The following is a 20,332-nucleotide window of genomic DNA, read 5'->3' as shown; positions in this document are numbered from 1 at the left end:
TTTGGCACACAGCTCAAAACTTTTCAATGTGAACACAGAGCTCAAATTTTGATTGTGAACACGCAGCTCATGATTTGAAATCTAAACACGCAACTCACTATTTTGAAATCTGAACACACAGCTCAAATTTTGATTGTGAACACGCAGCTCACGATTTGCAAATATGAACACGCAGCCCATATTTTTTATAAAATCTGAACACGCAGCTCAAACTTTGGTGGTGAACACGCAGCCCACAATTTGAAATATGAACCCGCAGCCCATATTTTGTTGGTGAACACGAAGCCCACGATTTTGAAATTATGAACACGCAGCTCATATTTTTTTTTTTTTGAAATTTTGAACACGCAGCTCAAACTTTTGAAGTGAACACGCAGCTCACGATTTTGAAATTATGAACACGCAGCTCATATTTTTTTTGAAATTTTGAACACGCAGCTTAAACTTTTGAAGTGAACACGTAGCTCACAATTTTGAAATTATGAACACGCAACTCATATTTTTTTTGAAATTTTGAACACGCAGCTCAAACTTTTTAAGTGAACACGCAGCTCACGATTTTGAAATTATGAACACGCAGCTCATATTTTTTTTGAAATTTTGAACACGCAACTCAAACTTTTGAAGTGAACACGCAGCTCACAATTTTGAAATTATGAGCACGCAACTCATATTTTTTTTGAAATTTTGAACACGCATCTCAAACTTTTGAAGTGAACACGGAGCTCACGAATTTGAAATTATGAACACGCAGCTCATACTTTTTTTTTTTTGAAATTTTGAACACGCAGCTCAAACTTTTGAAGTGAACACGCAGCTCACGATTTTGAAATTATGAACACGCAGCTCATATTTTTTTGAAACTTTGAACACGCAGCTCAAACTTTTGAAGTGAACACGCAGCTTACGATTTTGAAATTATGAACACACATCTCATATTTTTTTGAAATTTTGAACACATAGCTTAAACTTTTGAAGTGAACACGCAGCTCACAAATTTTGTAATTTTGAACACGCAGCTCAAACTGTTGATTCTGAACACACAGTTCATTCATTCACTTTGAACATACGACCCATACATTTTATCTGCACGCAGCTCATTCATTTCATTCTGAACACGCAACTCATAAATTTCACTTTGAACACACGGTTCAAACATTTTATCTGCACGCAGCTCATTCATTTCATTCTGAACACGCAGCTCATAAATTTCACTTTGAACGCACGGCTCAAACATTTTATCTGCACGCAGCTTATAAACTTCAATTTGAACGCAGCTCATATTTTTTCAATTTTGAATGCAGGTATCCTCCTGTTTCACACGGGGTTATGGCTCGATCCTGGCGAGGGAGTGGTACATGGAGCTCTCGGATGCTGTCCGACACATTGTGGACGAGGCAGGGTTTGGCCCATTTTATGCAAATTGTCACGTCATCTAGCGAGTAGGACCCTCCTGGGGGCACTTGTAGAGAGATGGTGGGACACCACCAACTCCTTCTATTTCTCGGCTACCGGGGACATGACGATGACCCCATTTGACTTCTCCATGCTGATGGGCCTTGACGTGGCAGGCCGGCCGATCCTATATGATGTAGATATGAGTGAGTGGGAGGCAGCTTGGATTTACCTGCTTGGGGCCCGTTCGCCGATCGACAGATCATCAGGCAGGGTCAGGTACACCTGGTTTTCTGAGCGATACAGGGGGGACTTCGCCCTAGACCATTGAGACCGTACAGCAGTACGCCCGGGGATTTTTGATGTTCCTCCTTGGGACCACACTGTTCTCTGACAGGGGGAACACAATTGGGCTTTATCGGCTCAGCGCTCTGGTAGACCTATCACGAGTCAGTCAGTATGATTGGGGTGGCACTGGCCTCGTTACCCTTTACTGCTACATGAGCGTGACTTCCCAAGAGCAGGGGACCATAGTAGGCGGCTACTGGCGAGCTTGGAAGGTACATCCTGCTCTCTTGATTTACAGTTCTGCTTTTCATTATTTGTACACTGCACACTGCACACATTACATACTGTGTTCTACCTTCTGCACTCAGCATTTTGCATTTTCTGTATATTCTGTATATTGTACACTGCACACAGTATTCTGCACTCTCTATTCTGCACTCAGCATTCTGTAGCTGTATATTCTGCACTCAGCATTCTGTATTTGCTATACATTATGTATACTGTACACTGCACACAACATTCTGTATTCTGACAGCCGTTGTCTTGCCTTTCACAGCTGTGGGTTTATGCGTACTTCCCGACACTGGCCCCTGAGCTGGAGGTCGAGACACCTCTTGAGATCCCCTACTCGCGCAGATTCGAGGATCGGTGTCGGCCTAGGCCCCGGGAGACTTTGCCCTTTCTCCGGCAGTTCTTCGACACTGTACGGGCAACGGAGGTAATCCAAAACTCTCAGTTCTTTGTGCTTTCAGCCTTGATTTATCTTGCATATTTATGACATCTAATCAATTTATGCTCTTGCTACCCACAGGTGACCTGGCATCCTTGGATAGCCATGCCAGGGAATCCCCAATTTCTGTTTGCTGGGGGATGGGGCACTTCGCGATACAGGGTTCTGCTTGAGGGACCGGTCGGCAGAGCTTGGTTCCTCGGAGAGCGATTCATGCACCAGACGATGGGCAACTCTGATCAGGACGTTCCCTCATTGCCTCCACCAGAGATGCGGTCCGTGGGGGATCTTACGCCCTGAAAGACGAAGGATCTTATGCTAGGTATTGATGCAGTCTTTTTTCTAGAGGAGGGGGATTACATGACATATTGTAGTACATACTTGATGCCTTCGCTGTCAGGTGTACGTATTCCGAGAAGGAGAGCTGCTGACATGCCTTCCTCGAGTCGCGCCTGAGCTGGAGGCATTCCTTCGACCAGCGGGGCAGGCTCATCGAGGGGTGGGACCAGATAGATGCCCTCGACTTGCCAGTATGTTAGATGGCCAGATCTTCCAACCGAGCTGACAGGCTGGCAGTATGGGTCTTCTTACCCGATTCCACTGGAGCCTCCGATGCCCAATCATCGATACGTCAGTGACCCTAACTCGCCACTGGTATGTTTTACAGTTTTCATTTATCACTCAGATATTTAGATATTCATTCATTCACTGATGACTTGAACTTGTGCGTGTAGCCTCCCAAGGAGTATACTGAGGGGTTATTCGGAGTGGTGGCTTCACTCGAGGGCATGGTTCTGCGGAGGGAGACGATGCTTTGTGCCTCCGGCGTTCAGGTACTTCTTAATTTCCTCATATTTATCATACTTCTGATGACATATAGAAACTGAACATTTCACTGTATTGATTCACTGCATGTGTAAAGCACATCTGACACATCGCATTCACACACTATATCTGCATACACCCACTCTATGTAATTCTCGCATCTGCATCTGATATACATACTGGCTGATGCATTCAAACTATTCTTTTCAGGTCCCGCCTCTGCGGACTGGGCCATCCAGGCCTTCTCGAGCAGCTAGGAGAGGAGCTTCAGCACGCGGTCGAAGGAACGCAGGGCACCTGTCAGTCAGGATGACAAGGAGTCTAGAGAGGAGAAGGAGTCAGCACATCCTCAGTCTGAGACGTCCACAAGCAGAGATGACGACTCAGGTTCCTGTTCGGAGGGCGGAGGCGACACTGAGGAGGCTTCTGAGGATAGTGGCTCCGATTTAGACGGAGATGCTGACGATGGTGGAGCAGAGACTGCTCAGCCGAAAAGGGTGAAGAGGGCCTCTCGGTCTTGAGCTTGTTGGCATTGATGCAGACGTTCTTGCTTTATTTTTCTTTTTACATGTAGTTGTAGCACATTATACAGCTTAGGCAGTTTTATTTTTTTTTTCTTCCAAAACTTGTACCTTTTTGTAAAATGTTGTAAAAAGAAGCTATGATGGAATGAAAATGATTTTTCGTTCAAAGAGTGTTGTACTAGTATTCTAAGCATTGCATCGCACTATTTTGCACAAAAATGAATTTTGAATAGGAAATAGAACAACGTGTATTGCCAAGTCAGGTAGTGAACCGACGCAACAAACTAAACAACTCAATTCGAAAAACAATTCGTTTAAATGAATTAACAACTCAATAAACAAATGAGCAACAACTCGATAAACAAATGAGCAACAACTTGGTAAACAAAGCATTTTAGACAAACAAGGCGACGGAACGCATCCGAAACAAAGGTAAACTCAAACCTTCAGCACTTCCACCACACGGGGAAGTTAGAGACTCACTCCTGGAGGCAAGAAACAGGTGTGAACCACTTTCATGCTCGTGGCCGACCACCATAGGAGCCTACCGACCAGTTTTTCTGTCTGCAACCCAAAAAAGTAGCTGGCCGACCACAAAAAATGGTCGGCCGATCACTTATCCTGGGAACCTCTAGTTTTTTGAAATTTGTCCTCCAAGCAGTGTCTTATCCTTTATAAAGGTTCCAGCTTCGTGGTTCCCTCATTCCAACTCAGTTTTGCACCAAAATGGAGGCGTTTCTCATCCAAAATCTCATAAATTGGATCGCTTCCTTGGATGGCTCGAAAAAGGTGAATTTCCGGGGGTTTAGCATAAATGCACTATTCACGTTGAGCCGTGTCCTGCTGCGTTTTCCATTTCTTCATGCCGCGACAAGGTTTTGGAACCCGGTAACACACGTCTTTAGCTTTGGCGGACAAGAAGTATGTCCTACTTTCGAAAAATTCCAAGTCCTGATGGAGTCCGATCACGAGGAAGAGATTTTACCACAATTCCGCTTTGGCCACGTCCAAGCCTTAGGACGGATGTGTGGGCTCACTTTGCATGATGCTCGGTCATTGATTCGCGATGAAGTGCTAGATATTCCCAGCTTGATCCATCGATTTTCTGACGCCGGTGACCGCGACGATCCTGACTGGCAGGGTTATCGGCAACATGCACTTTGCTTGTGCATGTTGTCTCATTTCTTGCTTGCCCCAGGCTCTGGTGGGTTTAGCACTTGTTTGATTGAAGTCGCCCAGGGCTTAAGAGAGGGCAAGAGCTGCATCGCCATGTCATTAGCTGAGACATTGATAGGCTTGGATGCTTTTCATCGCCGGGAGATAACTAGCTTGGCGGGGAGTCCACTACTATTACAGGTAATGTTTCCCACCCCATCTCACATATGTTTCTCACATCACTCGGCCCTCAGGCTCGGTTTTTCTCTCAAAACCATTTTCTCACTTTTTTCTCTCAACGTACACCTCTCTATTCTTTAATCTCTCATTTTTAATCCCTCCCCAGATATGGTTGATAGACAAATAGAAGATTGTGGACTCCTATCCCGCATACTCGGCTCGCAGCTATTTATTCCGACGATGTCTAGTCGATGCCCTTGACGAGGGATGGTGGTGCAGCTGAATGTGCAGTTTGTCCGCAGACCGCATTGCTTGGCGGTGTCCTTGGCTTAATCTACCGGCAATGAGCTATAGCATGTCCCGACAGACCGGGATTCAGTTGATTGGCCTGACACATTGCGTGTTCTATTTTCCTGTCCGGTTCCGGCGTCAGTTCGGACGTAATCAGACTTGCCTGGCAGAGGGGGTAGAGTATCCTGTTGCATTTCCTATTCGAGGCATGCAGCTGGCTCGGTACACCATGGCATGGAGGACTAGAGAGCTTCTGGCTCCCGCCTCCACTTTCAGTTATACCCTCTCTGATGAGTACACTGCTTGGCTTGATGAAAAGGCATAAGTTGGGCCCACTTTGATGTCAGAGGTTTCAACCAGCTCTGGGAGGGGACGCAGGAACACCTGACTTATCCATGCCCCGAATTTATTGCTTTATCAGTACTTTCAAGTTTTCTTTATGAATATAATAAAAAAGCAACTTCGATTTGTATTCAAGAGTAGGAGAACTCTGTGTTAAAATCAACGAAATTGAAGGTTGTGGGTACTGAAAATTTCCCGTTTGGTTAAAAAATGGTCTAAGTTGTAAAAATATTAATTTGAACAAAATTAACTTTTATTAAAACTTTTCAAAATCATTTTCGATATGGATCAGAACTGGACACGCCTGAGATCTGTCACTAAGATGCACAATCTCGGATCCCAATAACTGGAAAGTTGCCCCTAGTTTGAATAGCACTACACCGGAGATCACAACCGAGCTCTTGAACGCAGAATAGACAAAGATGGCCAACATAATCACATGGACAAAGTTGATCGGGGAAGTGTTTATGGCTGGACTTCAGAATGAAGTTGCCTACGTATCCCAAAGATGGGAATCAAGCCTTACATAGTTCAGCTCGGGTTCACTTAAGTATTAATGCTCTCCTTTTGCGCTCTAACTTTTGCCAAGGCCACCCTTTGTAGGTTTTTAACCTTGCGAGCTCAGTTTTTATAGTTTCAAATTTTCTGTGCTCTAACTTTTGCCTAGGTCGCCCTTCCGGGTTTTCGACCCAGCGAGCCACTCAGGGATAATATTTTTTCAACTTGTCCATGTTGATCGGTTAGGAGAACTCTAGGCCATCTAGGTCCATTAGAACGACAGCTCCGCCCGACTAGATAGACTTGATAATGTAAGGACCAGTCCAATTGGGTCTGAACTTGCCCTTAGGGTCGTGAATGAGAGCTCGGTTGTCTTTGAGCACAAGATCCCCTTCCTTCAAATTGCTGGACTTAACCTTTTTGTTGTAAGCCCTGGCAATTCTGTGTTGATAACCCTGAACATGGTACAGTGCTTTCAGTCTTCTCTCGTTAAAGAGCATGAGTTCTTTGAACCTGCTCTGCTGCCAGTCTACCTCAGCTATCTGACACTCAACCAATACTCGTAATGACGGAACCTCAATTTCGATAGGCAAAACGGCCTCCATCCCATAGACCAAGAAATACGGAGTCGCCCTAGTAGAAGTTCGAATTGAAGTTCGGTATCCCCACAGAGCAAACAGCAGCTTATCTGGCCAATCCCGATAGGTTTCCACTATCTTCTACAGAATGTGCTTAATGTTCTTGTTGGCGGCCTCAACTGCTCCGTTGGTCTGCAGCCGGTATGTAGATGACTTATGGAAAGCCACGTTGTACTTGTCCAACAAGTCGATCACTTCCTTCTTGAAGTGGGAACCATTATCTGAAATGATCTCGTTCGGGACCCCGTAGTGACAGATGATGTTGTTCCTGATGAACTTTGCAACACGCAAAGCCTTCAACACCGCATAAGATTGGGCCTCAACCCACTTCATGAAATAGTTTATCGCGACCAAAATGAACTCATGCCCATTAGACCCCTTCGGAGTAACGGCCCCGATCACATCAATCCCCTAGACTGAAAATGGCCATGGCGAAGTCATGTTGTACAACTTTGACGGTGGAATGTTCATGCGGTTGGCGTGGATCTGACATTTATGGCATCGCTGGACAAAGCCAATACAATCCTCCTCTATGGTGGACCAGTAATAACCTTGTCTAAGGATTTTTTGGGCTAGCATTACCCCGTTCTTGTGCGCTCTGCCACTTTTCTCCATAGATGGCCTCCATCAGGCGCTTGGATTCTTCAGCATCAACACATAGTTTATGCATCCTCAGATGACCTCTTTTGTATAGTTTACCCCCGCAGATGATGAACTGAGAAGCCATTCTTCGAATTGCCTTCTTATCTTTGGCGTTCGCCCCTGGTGGATACGTTTTCTTTTCCAAGAAGTTCTAGATATCGTAATACCAGGGATTCTCATCTTGAACCTCATCTATGGCGGCAAGCAGCTCCGAGGCCGACATAAATTTTTGTTCAATGATGATCGGACGCATTCGGACTCCAAAATGGATGTCTATTATGGAAGATAGAGTTGCTAGTGAATCTGCGAACCTGTTGTTCTCTCTTAACAGATGAGCGAAATTCAGTTTCTCAAATCGAGGAATCAGCAAGTCCAAGGTCTGGTGGTAAATTTTCATCTTTTCTTCTTTGACTTTTCAATCTCCTTTAGCTTGAGACACAACAAGGTTCGAGTCCCCGATGACGTCCAATCGTTTTGCCCCTAGTTCTAAGGTAGCTTCTAAAACGACAATACATGCCTCATATTCTGCTTCATTGTTCGAGACTTTGAGACGGAGTTTGAATGCTAGAGGGATACGGGAATTGTCGGGTGTTATTAGCAGCACCCCTATCCCATACCTATATTGGTTTGACACTCCGTCAAAATACATCGTCCAAGTTTCGTTTTCGACATGGAAAATGGCCTCGGCTGGGAATAGGTACTCAACTGCTTCATCCCCGTCCACTGGGTGATTGGAAAGGAACTCTGCTACCGCTCTTCCCTTTACTGACTTGCGCGTCACGTACTTCAAATCGAATTCGGAAAGCAGAAGGAACCAACGAGCTAGCCTACCCGTAAGTGCCGGTTTCTCGAAGAGATATTTGATGGGATCTAATCTCAAAACCAGTATTATGAAGTGAGCTAACAGGTAGTGTCGTAGCTTCCTGGTAGCCCATACAAAGGCTAGACAAGCCTTCTCCAGTAGAGTGTAGTGGGTCTCATACTCCAGCATTTTCTTGCTTAGATAGTAGATAGCCCTCTCTACTTTGTCCTTAGACTTTTGCGCGAGCATGTAGCCCATCGTAGTTTTAGTCACTGAAAGATACAGAATCAATGGTTTCCCCAGCTCAGGCGGTGATAACACAGGTGGGTTCTGTAAACATTGCTTAATCTATTCAAAAGTTGCTTGGCATCAGTCGTCCCATTGGAACTTCGTTCCTTTCTTCAGGAGACCAAAGAGTGGTTCACAAGGCAAGGTTAATTTAGCAATAAACCGTCTTATGAATTACACTTTACCCAGAAAGCCTCGCACATCCTTTTTAGTCCTTGGTGGTGGCATTTCTAAGATGGCCTTGATTTTGGAAGGATCGACCTCGATACCTCTCTGTGTGATCAAGAACCCCAGTATTTTTCCTGCTATAACACCGAATGTACACTTCTAAGGATTCAGCCACAGCCTATACTTTCTGATTCGTTGAAAGAATTTTTGCAAGGTGGTGTAGTGGACCTCTCTTTCCTTGGACTTGGCAATCATGTCGTCCACGTACACCTCAACCTCCTTGTGGATCATGTCATGCAATATTGTGGTCGCAGCCAGTTGATACGTTGCTCCAGTATTCTTCAGCCCAAACGGCATCACCCTATAACAATAGGTTCCCCATGGAGTGGTAAAAGCAGTCTTCTCCCGGTCTTCGGGTGCCATCAATATCTGATTGTAGCCTGAAAACTCATCCATGAACAAGAACAAGAGCAATGCATGCCCAGCGGTAAAGTCCACTAACTCATCGATATGAGGCAGAGGAAAGTCGTCATTCAGACTGGCTTTGTTCAAATCTCTGAAATCCACACAAACCTGAATTCTGCCGTCCTTCTTCGGCACCGGAACGATATTGGCCAACCAAGTTGGGTATTCAGATACTAGCAGGAACCCTGCGTCAATTTGCTTGGTGACCACTTCTTTGATCTTGAGAGCCCAGTCTGGGTGGATCCTTCTGAGCTTCTACTTAACAGGTAGGGCCTCTAGGTCAAAAGGGATTCAGTGCTGTACAATCTCAGGATCGATTACAGGCATGTCTTCGTAGGACCACACGAAAACATCTTTGAAATCTTTTAACAAAGCGACTAAGCCCTCGCGCTCCTCCGAAGACAACGTGGACCCAATTTGGACTAGCCGTGGGTCTTTCTCAGTACCAACATTAATTTGGGTGATTTCATCAACCTAGGGTTTTACAAACCTCTCCTGCTCTTGATCAAGCAAATATTGCAAAATTGGAAGAATTTCTTCCTCATCGTTTTCATCAAAATTTTGAAAATCCTGATTCATGCAATAAATTAAGGGTATAGAAAAGTAATCGAAGGCCACAGCCGCATCATTCTCATTAAGCACTTCCAAGTCGCCTGGTTCCTTTTTGCCTTGATTTGTTGCCTAGAATTGGTTCTCCTCTTCAAGAGGTATAAAACTTTGCTTCTCCACTTGCTTTATTTACTCTTTTTCCTGCTATTTTCCTATTGTTTTTGGACTATATAAATTTTGTATTTTTGGGCTGAAACTTGTGGCTTAAGGCCAATAAGGGTTTATGGGTGGTTCATCCTTTTTTACACCTTGCTTTCAAGGCCTTTACTCTTGTGTTTCCCACCTTTACACTATCTTTTTTTTTTTTTTTTAGATTTTAAACACTGACTTTTAGAGTTATTTCAGTGGCTAAAATCATGGTTTGAAGTCCAAAATTGGAGGGGTTTGCGTCCCCTCCTTGTGTTTTGCTTACTAGCCTAACATGATCTATGTTTTAGCTTATTATTCTAGCTATTCTTGTCTTAATTCCAGCATGTTTTAGGACTTATTTAGTACTGTTTTAGGATTGTTTTTAAGTGTTCATTGCATTTGAGCCTTATATTGCATGCTTATAGTGTAATTGTCCTCATAAGTTTGGTGTTTTAGGCTTTAGACACCACATTATTCGAGTTGATTGCATTTATTTAGTGCTTTTCTTACTTGTTCTCACCTTTAATCACCTCTGCAACCTCTCTCCTTTCTTGGCTTTTTTTCTTTGCTTTGAAAGTGGTTTCAAATTATTTGTTTGTTTAAGCATGAGATTGAGGTGTAATGCTTAATGGTTTAATCCTTTTAGAGGTTCATTACAAATGGTATTGTAATGACCCAACTTCCAGGCTGTTAAATATATACAATAACGCAACACAAATAGGATAAATAACCAAAACATCTTAAGGCCCCGTTTGTTTTGGGGTTAAATAGATGTGAGGGGATTAGGATGTGGGTATGGTTATTTAGTGTTGCGTTTGTTTATAGAGTTGGAGAGGGGATTAGGATGGAGGAGGTGATATAGATGGAAGTTGGAAGAGGGATTGAGATGGAGGAGGTAGAGATGGTATTAGAAAAATAGTGAGGGGATTAGAAATTTTTTTATTATTTTTATTTTTTATATATTGGGAATTTTTTAAAAAATATTAATGTTAAATTTTATATTTTTTTATTTGTTTTATTATTTTATATAAAAATAATTTAACAATTCCTACATTAACAACTATCATCAAAACAAACACAGTTTTATTTAATTCCCTCACTAACAATCCCCTCACTATTAATCCTCTCACTATAAATCCCTTCCATTCTACCTCTGAAAACAAACGGGTTGTAATATACATATATAATCAGAGTTAATATCACAGATAATTCGTTTATGTTCCGTTACAGGATTACCAAAACATTGCCAAACCAAAAGTCAAAAAGAAAAAAAAAAAAAAAACTACTAGTCTAAGTCTTCAAATGAACCACAACTTCAACACTTCATCTTATTTGCTTTCGAAATAACCTTCACCATTGTAAACTGCTTCATCACCTGGCATGACACGCCATGAGCTTGGTATGCCCAGTAAAAACACACATATCCCCATATCTTCTATCAACCAATCAACCATACACATAACAAATCAGGTAACATGACATATTACAACAAGGTTCTATGAATTAGTAGTTAGACTAGACATCTAGAATCCCCCAAAGAGATCCTTCTACCCAACCACAAGAATTGAACATCGAACTATTCAGAAGTCCCCCTTTTGCTGCTTCGCAGACCTTGCCACCTATGCCCACCTCCCTGTTATTTACCGGTCAGCGACATTGATGGACCTCAAAAGGGACATCCAAACAAGTGGGCTCGCTAACACCCAAATCGTGTCGAGGGCTCGCTTACACCCTGCGCATACCATACCGGATCGTGCCTAGGGCTTGCTTACACCCTGCGCATACCATACCGGATCGTGCCTAGGGCTCACTTACACCCTGCACATACCATACCAAAGGGCTCGCTTACACCCTAAAACCACCGCATAGAGTCTGAATACATCTGTGTCAACCTAGAGGCTCGCTTAGACCGCTTGCACAAGAATTAACTCATTTGGTTTTAATCCCATCATAATTCATGTCATTCATATGTATAAATTATTCTACAACACTAATGTAAACGTCACCCATTGCCAACCCCTTATCATTTCCCGTTTATTAGATCTTTTGCCAAGCAAGTTAGTCACATTTTGTAATTTAGTAATATAAAAGAGCATGAGACAAACATAAGAGAGGAAATATAGCCCATGATAATCATACATAAGTATGGCAAGGCAAGCAAACAACATTAGGCATGCTTTGAAATACTTGGAGACAAATAACACAATAAAACACCATTTCCAACACTATTCAGTTCTGCAGGGCAAACAAGAATGCTTTGGTAAAAATACTTCTAGGTCAAATTAGGGGCTGAAATTGCACAAAAATAATAATTAACCTGTCTAGTTTCAATTCCAATTCTCAAAATTTGCACAGGACCTCCAGAAATTCATCTACAAGTTATATTCGAAAACCTATCCAGATTTGTCACCCTTTGGGAAAACTAGCGTTCCTCTCAATCTACAAGATGATTTTCACCCAAATAAATTCCGTTGAAAAGAGGATTCAAAAGTCTAAATTTTGACAGAAGAACCAATATGAAATGATTTTTCTAGAATTTTATAAAATTAAAAGAGGTGGACTGTTTTTTAGAGACTCAGGACCAGATTTTTATACCAAGTTGTGACGTCCCAAATTTTGATAATATAATACAACGATACACCGGGGTTTAACTAGCGGATACACATCATTTTTAAGCACAAAATACAAATATTTATACTAAAAGAAAATATTAATAATAGTTACAGATAAAATTCTTCAAGTCTTTAAATACAGATCAGTTCCTTGATACCAAAAGATTATTCAAAATACAGAAAATATAAAATCTAATCTCTATGGCAGCTATGGTTCCTCAAAGTTTTTAGGGATTTCGTTCTCGGTGTAAAACTCATCTTTACCTGGCATAAAACGCCATGAGCTTGGAATGCCCAGTAAACATGCATCACCTCTTCTCTCAAGTTCTTTTACCACTTGTTTTCCCCCTCCTAATACATGCTCTTTGTATATATATGTTGTAGTCTAGGCCTACATTCTTGTATAAATGTGTATTAATCAAGAAATGGTATACTTCTCTTTCTTTCTTAAATTTCCAGCAGCAAATCTTTTCCCTCTCTTGAATTTATTTTCCTGTCAAAACTCCATAAACTCAAAATCTGTTTTTATGGTGTAATATTTGGTATGTCTAGAGTATGTGATAATTTTGGTAGGACCTAAGGATATATTTTTATGACCTAACTGTAATGCCCCAACTTCTGGCGAGCGGATCCTCTAGAGTGAATTGATCCAACGGCTCAGAATAAAACTTACCAAAACGACGTCGTTTTGGTGAGTATTTTGAAAAAAAAAAAAAAAAATCAGATTTTTTGAAGGTTTTTTTTACAGATCAACAATGGCTTCCATTGTTCATCTTCTTCACAACCCAACAACCTAAATTATCTTTCGCCACAGAAACACGAAAGGAAATTATAACTACATGACATATAATTTTCTAACTTGTCCCTCTGGTTTATAACCACTCAATCAATCATAGCTCCTGGTGTGTATTGGGTTCGTGTGGAGAAAGGGGAAGAGAAAAAAAGATGAGAAGAGAAGAACAGTTTGCAAATTTACATGACAACGTTCTGCTCGACTCAACCCCACAAACAAAGTCTTGCCTCCAATCAAAAAACATCCCTCTTATGAATAGATGAAAAAAAAAAAAAAGAAAAAATTCAAACAACAATCTGGGTTTCTTTGGTTAGGCAAATTCAGTTATTTCATCTTGAATTAACTAATTTAAAATCTGAAAATTCGAATGATTGAATCCCCCAATTTTTAGATTTGATAATTCTACATCTTCAAAAAAAAGAAAAAAAAGAAAAAAAAAGAAAAAAGTTAAATGCTAGATCCATGTTTACAACCAAACACAACAAATTACCTGATTTTCAATAAAAACAATTCTAATATGGCAAAATTCACATTTTTGGAACAGCCAAACAACCAAATTACTGAATTCAAACACAATTAATTAACCAAAAAAATAATTCATAAATCACATTTCAATGATTGAATCAAAATAAATTGAGATTTAATACCCATAAGAGAGGCTTCAAGGAGGTTTCTGGCCATGAGAATCTGATCCGTTGGGTTGAGATCGCCATCGTCGATCCAACGCTTCTGGATCTTCATGATACTATACACATACGACATCATCACCACGACATCATCAACTCTGTCGGATTTGGTGAAGTCGTTTATGGAGAGAGAGAGTGGGGGAGGAGAGAGAGAGAATGAGGAGGGTGATGGAGAGAATGGATTTGAGAGAGAGAGTTGATTTAGGTTGTTGGGTTGTGAAGAAGATGAACAATGGAAGCCATTGTTGATCTGTAAAAAAAACCTTCAAAAAATCTGATTTTTTTTTTTTTCAAAATACTCACCAAAACGACGTCGTTTTGGTGAGTTTTATTCTGAGCCGTTGGATCAACTACTTTAGGAGATCACTCCAGACAATTCACTCTAGAGGATCCGCTCGCCAACTTCTGGGCCATTAAATACATACAGTAATGCAACACAAGTAGGATAGCTAACCAAAACATCTTAATATACATATATAACCAGAGTTAATATCACAGATAATTCGTTCATGTTCCATTACAGAATTACCAAAACATTGCCAAACCAAAAGTCAAAAGAAAAAAAAAACTACTGGTCTAAGTCTTCAAATGAACCACAGCTCCAACACTTCATCTTATTTTCCTTCAAAATAACCTTCACCATTGTAAACTGCTTCATCACCTGGCATGACACGCTATGAGCTTGGAATGCCTAGTAAAAACACACACACCCCCATTTCTTCTATCAACCAATCAACCATACATAGAACAAATTGGGTAATATAACATACAATATTACAACAAGGTTCTATGAATTAGTAGTTAGACTAGACATCTAGAATTCTCCAAAGAGATCCTTTTACCCAACCACAAGGATTGAACACCGGATTATTCAGTACTCCCCCTTTTGTTGCTTTGCAAACCTTACCACCTATGCCCACCTCCCGGTTATTTATTGGTCAGTGACATTGATGGACCTCAAAAGGGACGGCTAAACAAATGGGCTCGCTTACACCCAAATTGTGCCTAGGGCTCGCTTACACCCTACACATACCATACCAAAGGGCTCGCTTACACTCTAAAACCACAGCATAAAGTCTGAATACATCCGTGTCAACCTAGGGGTTCGCTTAGACCACTTGCGCAAGACTGAACTCATTTGGTTTTAATCCCACCATAATTCATGTCATTCTTATGTATAAATTATTCTACAACATTAATGTGAACGTCACCAATTGCCAACCCCTTATCATTTCCCGTTTATTAGATCTTTTGCCAAGCAAGTTAGTCACATTCGGTAATTCGGTAATATAAAAGAGCCTGAGATAAACATAAGAGAGGAAATATAGCCCATGATAACCATGCATAAGTATGGTAAGGCAAGCAAACAACATTAGGCATGCTTTGAAATACTTAGAGACAAATAACACAATAAAACACCATTTTTAACACTGTTCAGTTCTGTAAGGCTAACAAGAATGCTTTGGTAAAAATACTTCCAGGTCAAATTAGGGGCTGAAATTGCACAGAAACAATAATCAACCTGTCTAGTTTTAGTTCCAATTCTCAGAATTTGCACAGCACCTCCAGAAATTCGTTTACAAGCTATATTCGGAAACCTATCCAGATTTGTCACCCTTTGGGAAAACTAGTTTTCCTCTCAATCTACCGGATGATTTTCACCCAAATAAATTCTGTTGGAAAGAGGACTCAAAATTCTAAATTTTGACAAAAGAACCAACATGAGATGATTTTTCTGGAATTTTATAAAATTGAAAGAAGTGGATTGTTTTTCAGAAACTCAGGACCAGATTTTTAAACACAATATCCAAGCCCTAAAATCATACAAGGAGGGGATAATAAAATTATCACAAGCTCTAAACACACCAAATATCCTACATTACATTTAGATTTGAGAAATAAATAGGTTTGATATTTCTTTTAAATTAGAGAAGTTGCAGTAGTGCATAATTTGACAAACTTGTAAGGCAAAGTCACTAAATCAAACCCACACTTTTCATACACATCAAAAACCTTATTTACCATTAATATGCAACACAAGAGGGAATCTAGACAATAAGATGAGATGGGTGAAGGATTGGAGAAGATAAGGGAGAGATGTGTTCTTACATTAACTCAAGAAAATAACTTTTCTTCATTCTTCTTCTTCTTCACTTCCTTGTATTTCACAATCTCCTCCTCTCACCCTTTCCTTGGCTGCTGAAAATATGTGTAGGAAATGTAGAAAATGTTCTCAATTTATAGGCAAGGGATTTAGGTTGAAAAGACAATTTTACCCTTACTCAATTATTGTTTCTTAATGGCTAAGAAAATTATCTTAATGACTAAGGAAGGCATAAACATCTAGATATTTTTTTATTTTGTTCTTCAAAATAATAAATATTCAAACAAATAATAAATGAAAGAACAACAAAAACAAAAATAGAAGTAAAAATAAAATGTATGAATTAATTCATAAACTAGGAGGTAAATAAATAAAAAGCAATTTTTAGGGTCCTTCCAATTATAAAGTGGTGTTCTATGATTTACTTATGATAATATACAGGAAAATTATCCTTTATTGGGCCACTTCGCAGACTTTTACCAAACTAGGGGCTAAAATGCTATTAACCTAAGTCTCAGGGTTACACATGTAATTCCCAAAAATTAGGATCTCTACAACCTATCCCCCTTAAATAAATTTCGTCCATGAAATTAAATCATACCTCACATTTTAAATAGTTGTGGATAATTTGCCCGCATCGCGTCTTCACGTTTCCAAGTGAACTCTTCAATACCATGGTGATGCCAGAGTATCTTAAGAAGTTGAATTGTCTTTCCTCGCAAGTTCTTTTCTTGTCTGTTCATAATTGTTACTCCTTAAAGGTAGTGTCTTCGTTGAGTTGGATTTTTTCCCAGTTGATGATGTGAGAAGGGTGCATTATGTACTTCCTCAACATAGATACATGGAAAACATCATGTACTCCAGCCAATTGCGGGGGTAGAGCCAATTTGTATGCAACCTCTCCAATTTTCTGAAGTATCTCGAAGGGTCCGATATATCGAGGGGATAATTTTCCTTTCTTTTCAAAACAAATGAGACCTTGACAGGGCTGAATTTTCAAGACAACATCACCGACAATGAAAGTTAGAGATCTGCTTTATCTGCATAACTCTTCTGACGATCTTGAGTTTCCACCAATCTTTGTCGATTAAGTTTCGCCTTTTCTGTAGTTTCGTTATTCTATTCCACCAGTATTGGTGTTTTAAGTCTTGGTACACTTTTGTCCCTCCTGTGTGCACTGTAAACACCGAATGATGGAACTTTTTCAGAACCTTTTCTCTACGCGACTCATCTTATGGCACAAACACGTTGCCTTGATATCTCAAACTTCCATCCGAGTGAATCGTCCAATCAGGTATAGGATCGCCGGATGCTATTTGCGCTTTTATGCATGCCACCTCCAGATCATACTTTTGTGACTCTATACATATATAACCAGAGTTAATATCACAGATAATTCGTTTATGTTCCATTATAGGATTACCAAAACATTGCCAAACCAAAAGTCAAAAGGAAAAAAAAAAAACAACTAGCCTAAGTCTTCAAATGAACCACAGCTCTAACACTTCATCTTATTTGCTTTCGAAATAACCTTCACCATTGTAAACTGCTTCATCACTTGGCATGACACGCCATGAGCTTGGAATGCCTAGCAAAAACACACACACCCCTATATCTTCTATCAACCAATGAACCATACACAGAACAAATCAGGTAACATAACATACAATAGTTCTATGGATTAGTAGTTAGACTAGACATCTAGAATCCTCTAAAGAGATCCTTCTACCCAACCACAAGGATTGAACATCGGACTATTCAAAACTCCCCCTTTTGCTGCTTTGCAGACCTTGCCACCTATGCCCACCTCCCTATTATTTACTGGTCAATGACATTGATGGACCTCAAAAGGGACAGCCAAACAAGTGGGCTCTCTTACACGCAAATCGTGCTGAGGGATCACTTACACCCTGCACATACCATACCAGATCGTGCCTAGGGCTCGCTTACACCCTGCACATACCATACCAAAAGGCTCGCTTACACCTTAAAACCACCGCATAGAGTCTAAATACATCCGTGTCAACCTAGAGGCTCGCTTAGACCGCTTACGCAAGAATTAACTCATTTGGTTTTAATCCCATCATAATTCATGTCATTCATATGTATAAATTATTCTACAACACTAATGTGAACGTCACCCATTGCCAACCCCTTATCATTTCCCGTTTATTAGATCTTTTGCCAAGCAAGTTAGTCACATTTTGTAATTCGATAATATAAAAGAGCATGAGACAAACATAAGAGAGGAAATATAGCCCATGATAATCATACATAAGTATGGTAAGGCAAGAAAACAACATTAGGCATGCTTTGAAATACTTGGAGACAAATAACACAATAAAACACCATTTCCAGCACTATTCAGTTCTGCAGGGCTAACAAGAATGCTTTGGTAAAAATACTTCCAGGTCAAATTAGGGGTTGAAATTGCACAGAAACGATAATCAACCTGTCTAGTTTCAGTTCCAATTCTCAGAATTTGCACAGCACCTCCAGAAATTCGTTTACAAGCTATATTCGAAAACCTGTCCCGATTTGTTACCCTTTGGGAAAACTAGCTTTCCTCTCAATCTACCTGATGATTTTTACCCAAATAAATTCTATTGGATAGAAGACTCAGAATTCTAAATTTTGACAGAAGAACCAACATGAGAGGATTTTTCTGAAATTTTATAAAATTGAAAGAAGTTGATTATTTTTTAGAGACTCGGAACCAGATTTTTAAACATAATATCCAAGCCCTAAAATCACACAAGGAAGGGCTAATAAAATTATGACAAGCTCTAAACACACCAAATATTCTACACGAAATTTAGATTTGAGAAATAAATAGATTTGATATTTCTTTTAAATTAGAGAAGTTGCAGCAGTGCATAATATGACAAATTTGTAAGGCAAAGTCACTATATCAAACCCACACTTTCATACAAATCAAAAATCCTATCTACCATTAATATGAAACACAAAAGGGCATCTAGACAATAGGATAAGATGGGTGAAGGATTGGAGAAGATAAGGGAGAGATGTGTTCTTACCTTGACTCAAGAAAACAACTTTTCTTCCTTCTTCTTCTTCTTCACTTCCTTGTAGTTCACAATCTCCTCATCTCACCCTTTCCTTGGCTGCTGAAAATATGTGTAGGGAATGTGGAAAATGTCCTCAATTTATAGGCAAGGGATTTAGGTTGAAAAGACAATTTTACCCTTACTCAATTATTGTTCCTCAATGGCTAAGAAAATTATCTTAATGACTAAGGAAGGCATAAATATCTAGATATTTTTTAATTTTGTTTTTCAACCAATTTTCCACCAAAATATTATTTATAACACCTATGTACATATTCAAATAAATAATAATATTCTATTCAAATAAATAATAAATGAAAGAACAACAAAAGCAAAAATAGAAATAAAAATAAAATGTATGAATTAATTCATAAACTAGGAGGTAAATAAATAAAAACCAAGTTTTAGGGTACTTCCAATTATAAAGTGGTGTTCTATGATTTACTTATGATAATATACGGAAAAATTATCCTTTATTGGGCCACTTTACAGACTTTTACGAAACTATGGGCTAAAATGCTATTACCCTAAGGCTCATGGTTACACGTGTAATTACCAAAATTTAGGATCTCTACAGGTATGATGTCTCTTTCATGCCCAAAGCAACACTTGGTTTGAGCCCTCTTTCCATTAAAGGACTTAAATTCACTTGTGAACTTAATTGATTAAAGAATTGAAAGGTAACTAAAATGGAGTAATAAAATTGATGAATAAAAAGGTGCAAGATAATAATTTAGTTAGAGTTCAATCATACGTTAATTGAACTCTTGAGTCTTGAGTCGTTTCATACTCATTATTGATGCAAACGGTTCAAGATTCTTTGTCAATTACTTTCCTTGATCTTTCATGATAGGGAGGCGGTTTTGAGAGTCTTATTTTGTTGCATTTATTGAACTTGCACACTTTGGTTCATAGGCCATCATGTAATGAAATTGCATAGATTGATGGTTTGTGAATCAAGTTTTATTACTCCTTGAGCTGTTCAAATGATAATGAGGGGTAAATTATGTAAACAAACCCTTGAGAATACCCTGTCCCTACTCTATTTGCTCTCTGTTGCAGCAAGATAATTTATCCATCAGTGGCCGGCAGGCCACCTC

At 40.0% G+C, this 20,332-nt stretch overlaps 1 long non-coding RNA gene across 1 annotated transcript; it reads right to left on the bottom strand.

The window, feature by feature from the left end:
* Window positions 1-14,464: 14,464 nt before the first annotated feature.
* Window positions 14,465-19,296, bottom strand: LOC114308576 (uncharacterized). Its single transcript, XR_003645542.2, has 3 exons — window positions 19,203-19,296; window positions 16,766-17,524; window positions 14,465-16,259 (listed from the first exon to the last, which is right to left on the bottom strand). It is a non-coding gene; the product is annotated as an uncharacterized LOC114308576 (long non-coding RNA).
* Window positions 19,297-20,332: the final 1,036 nt, after the last annotated feature.

Source organism: Camellia sinensis, chromosome 8 (assembly GCF_055761805.1).
Source record: "Camellia sinensis isolate YWXY chromosome 8, ASM5576180v1, whole genome shotgun sequence".
NCBI lineage: Eukaryota > Viridiplantae > Streptophyta > Magnoliopsida > Ericales > Theaceae > Camellia > Camellia sinensis.
The sequence above is the reverse complement of the archived record's forward strand: the minus strand, read 5'-3'. Positions and strand labels throughout refer to the sequence as shown.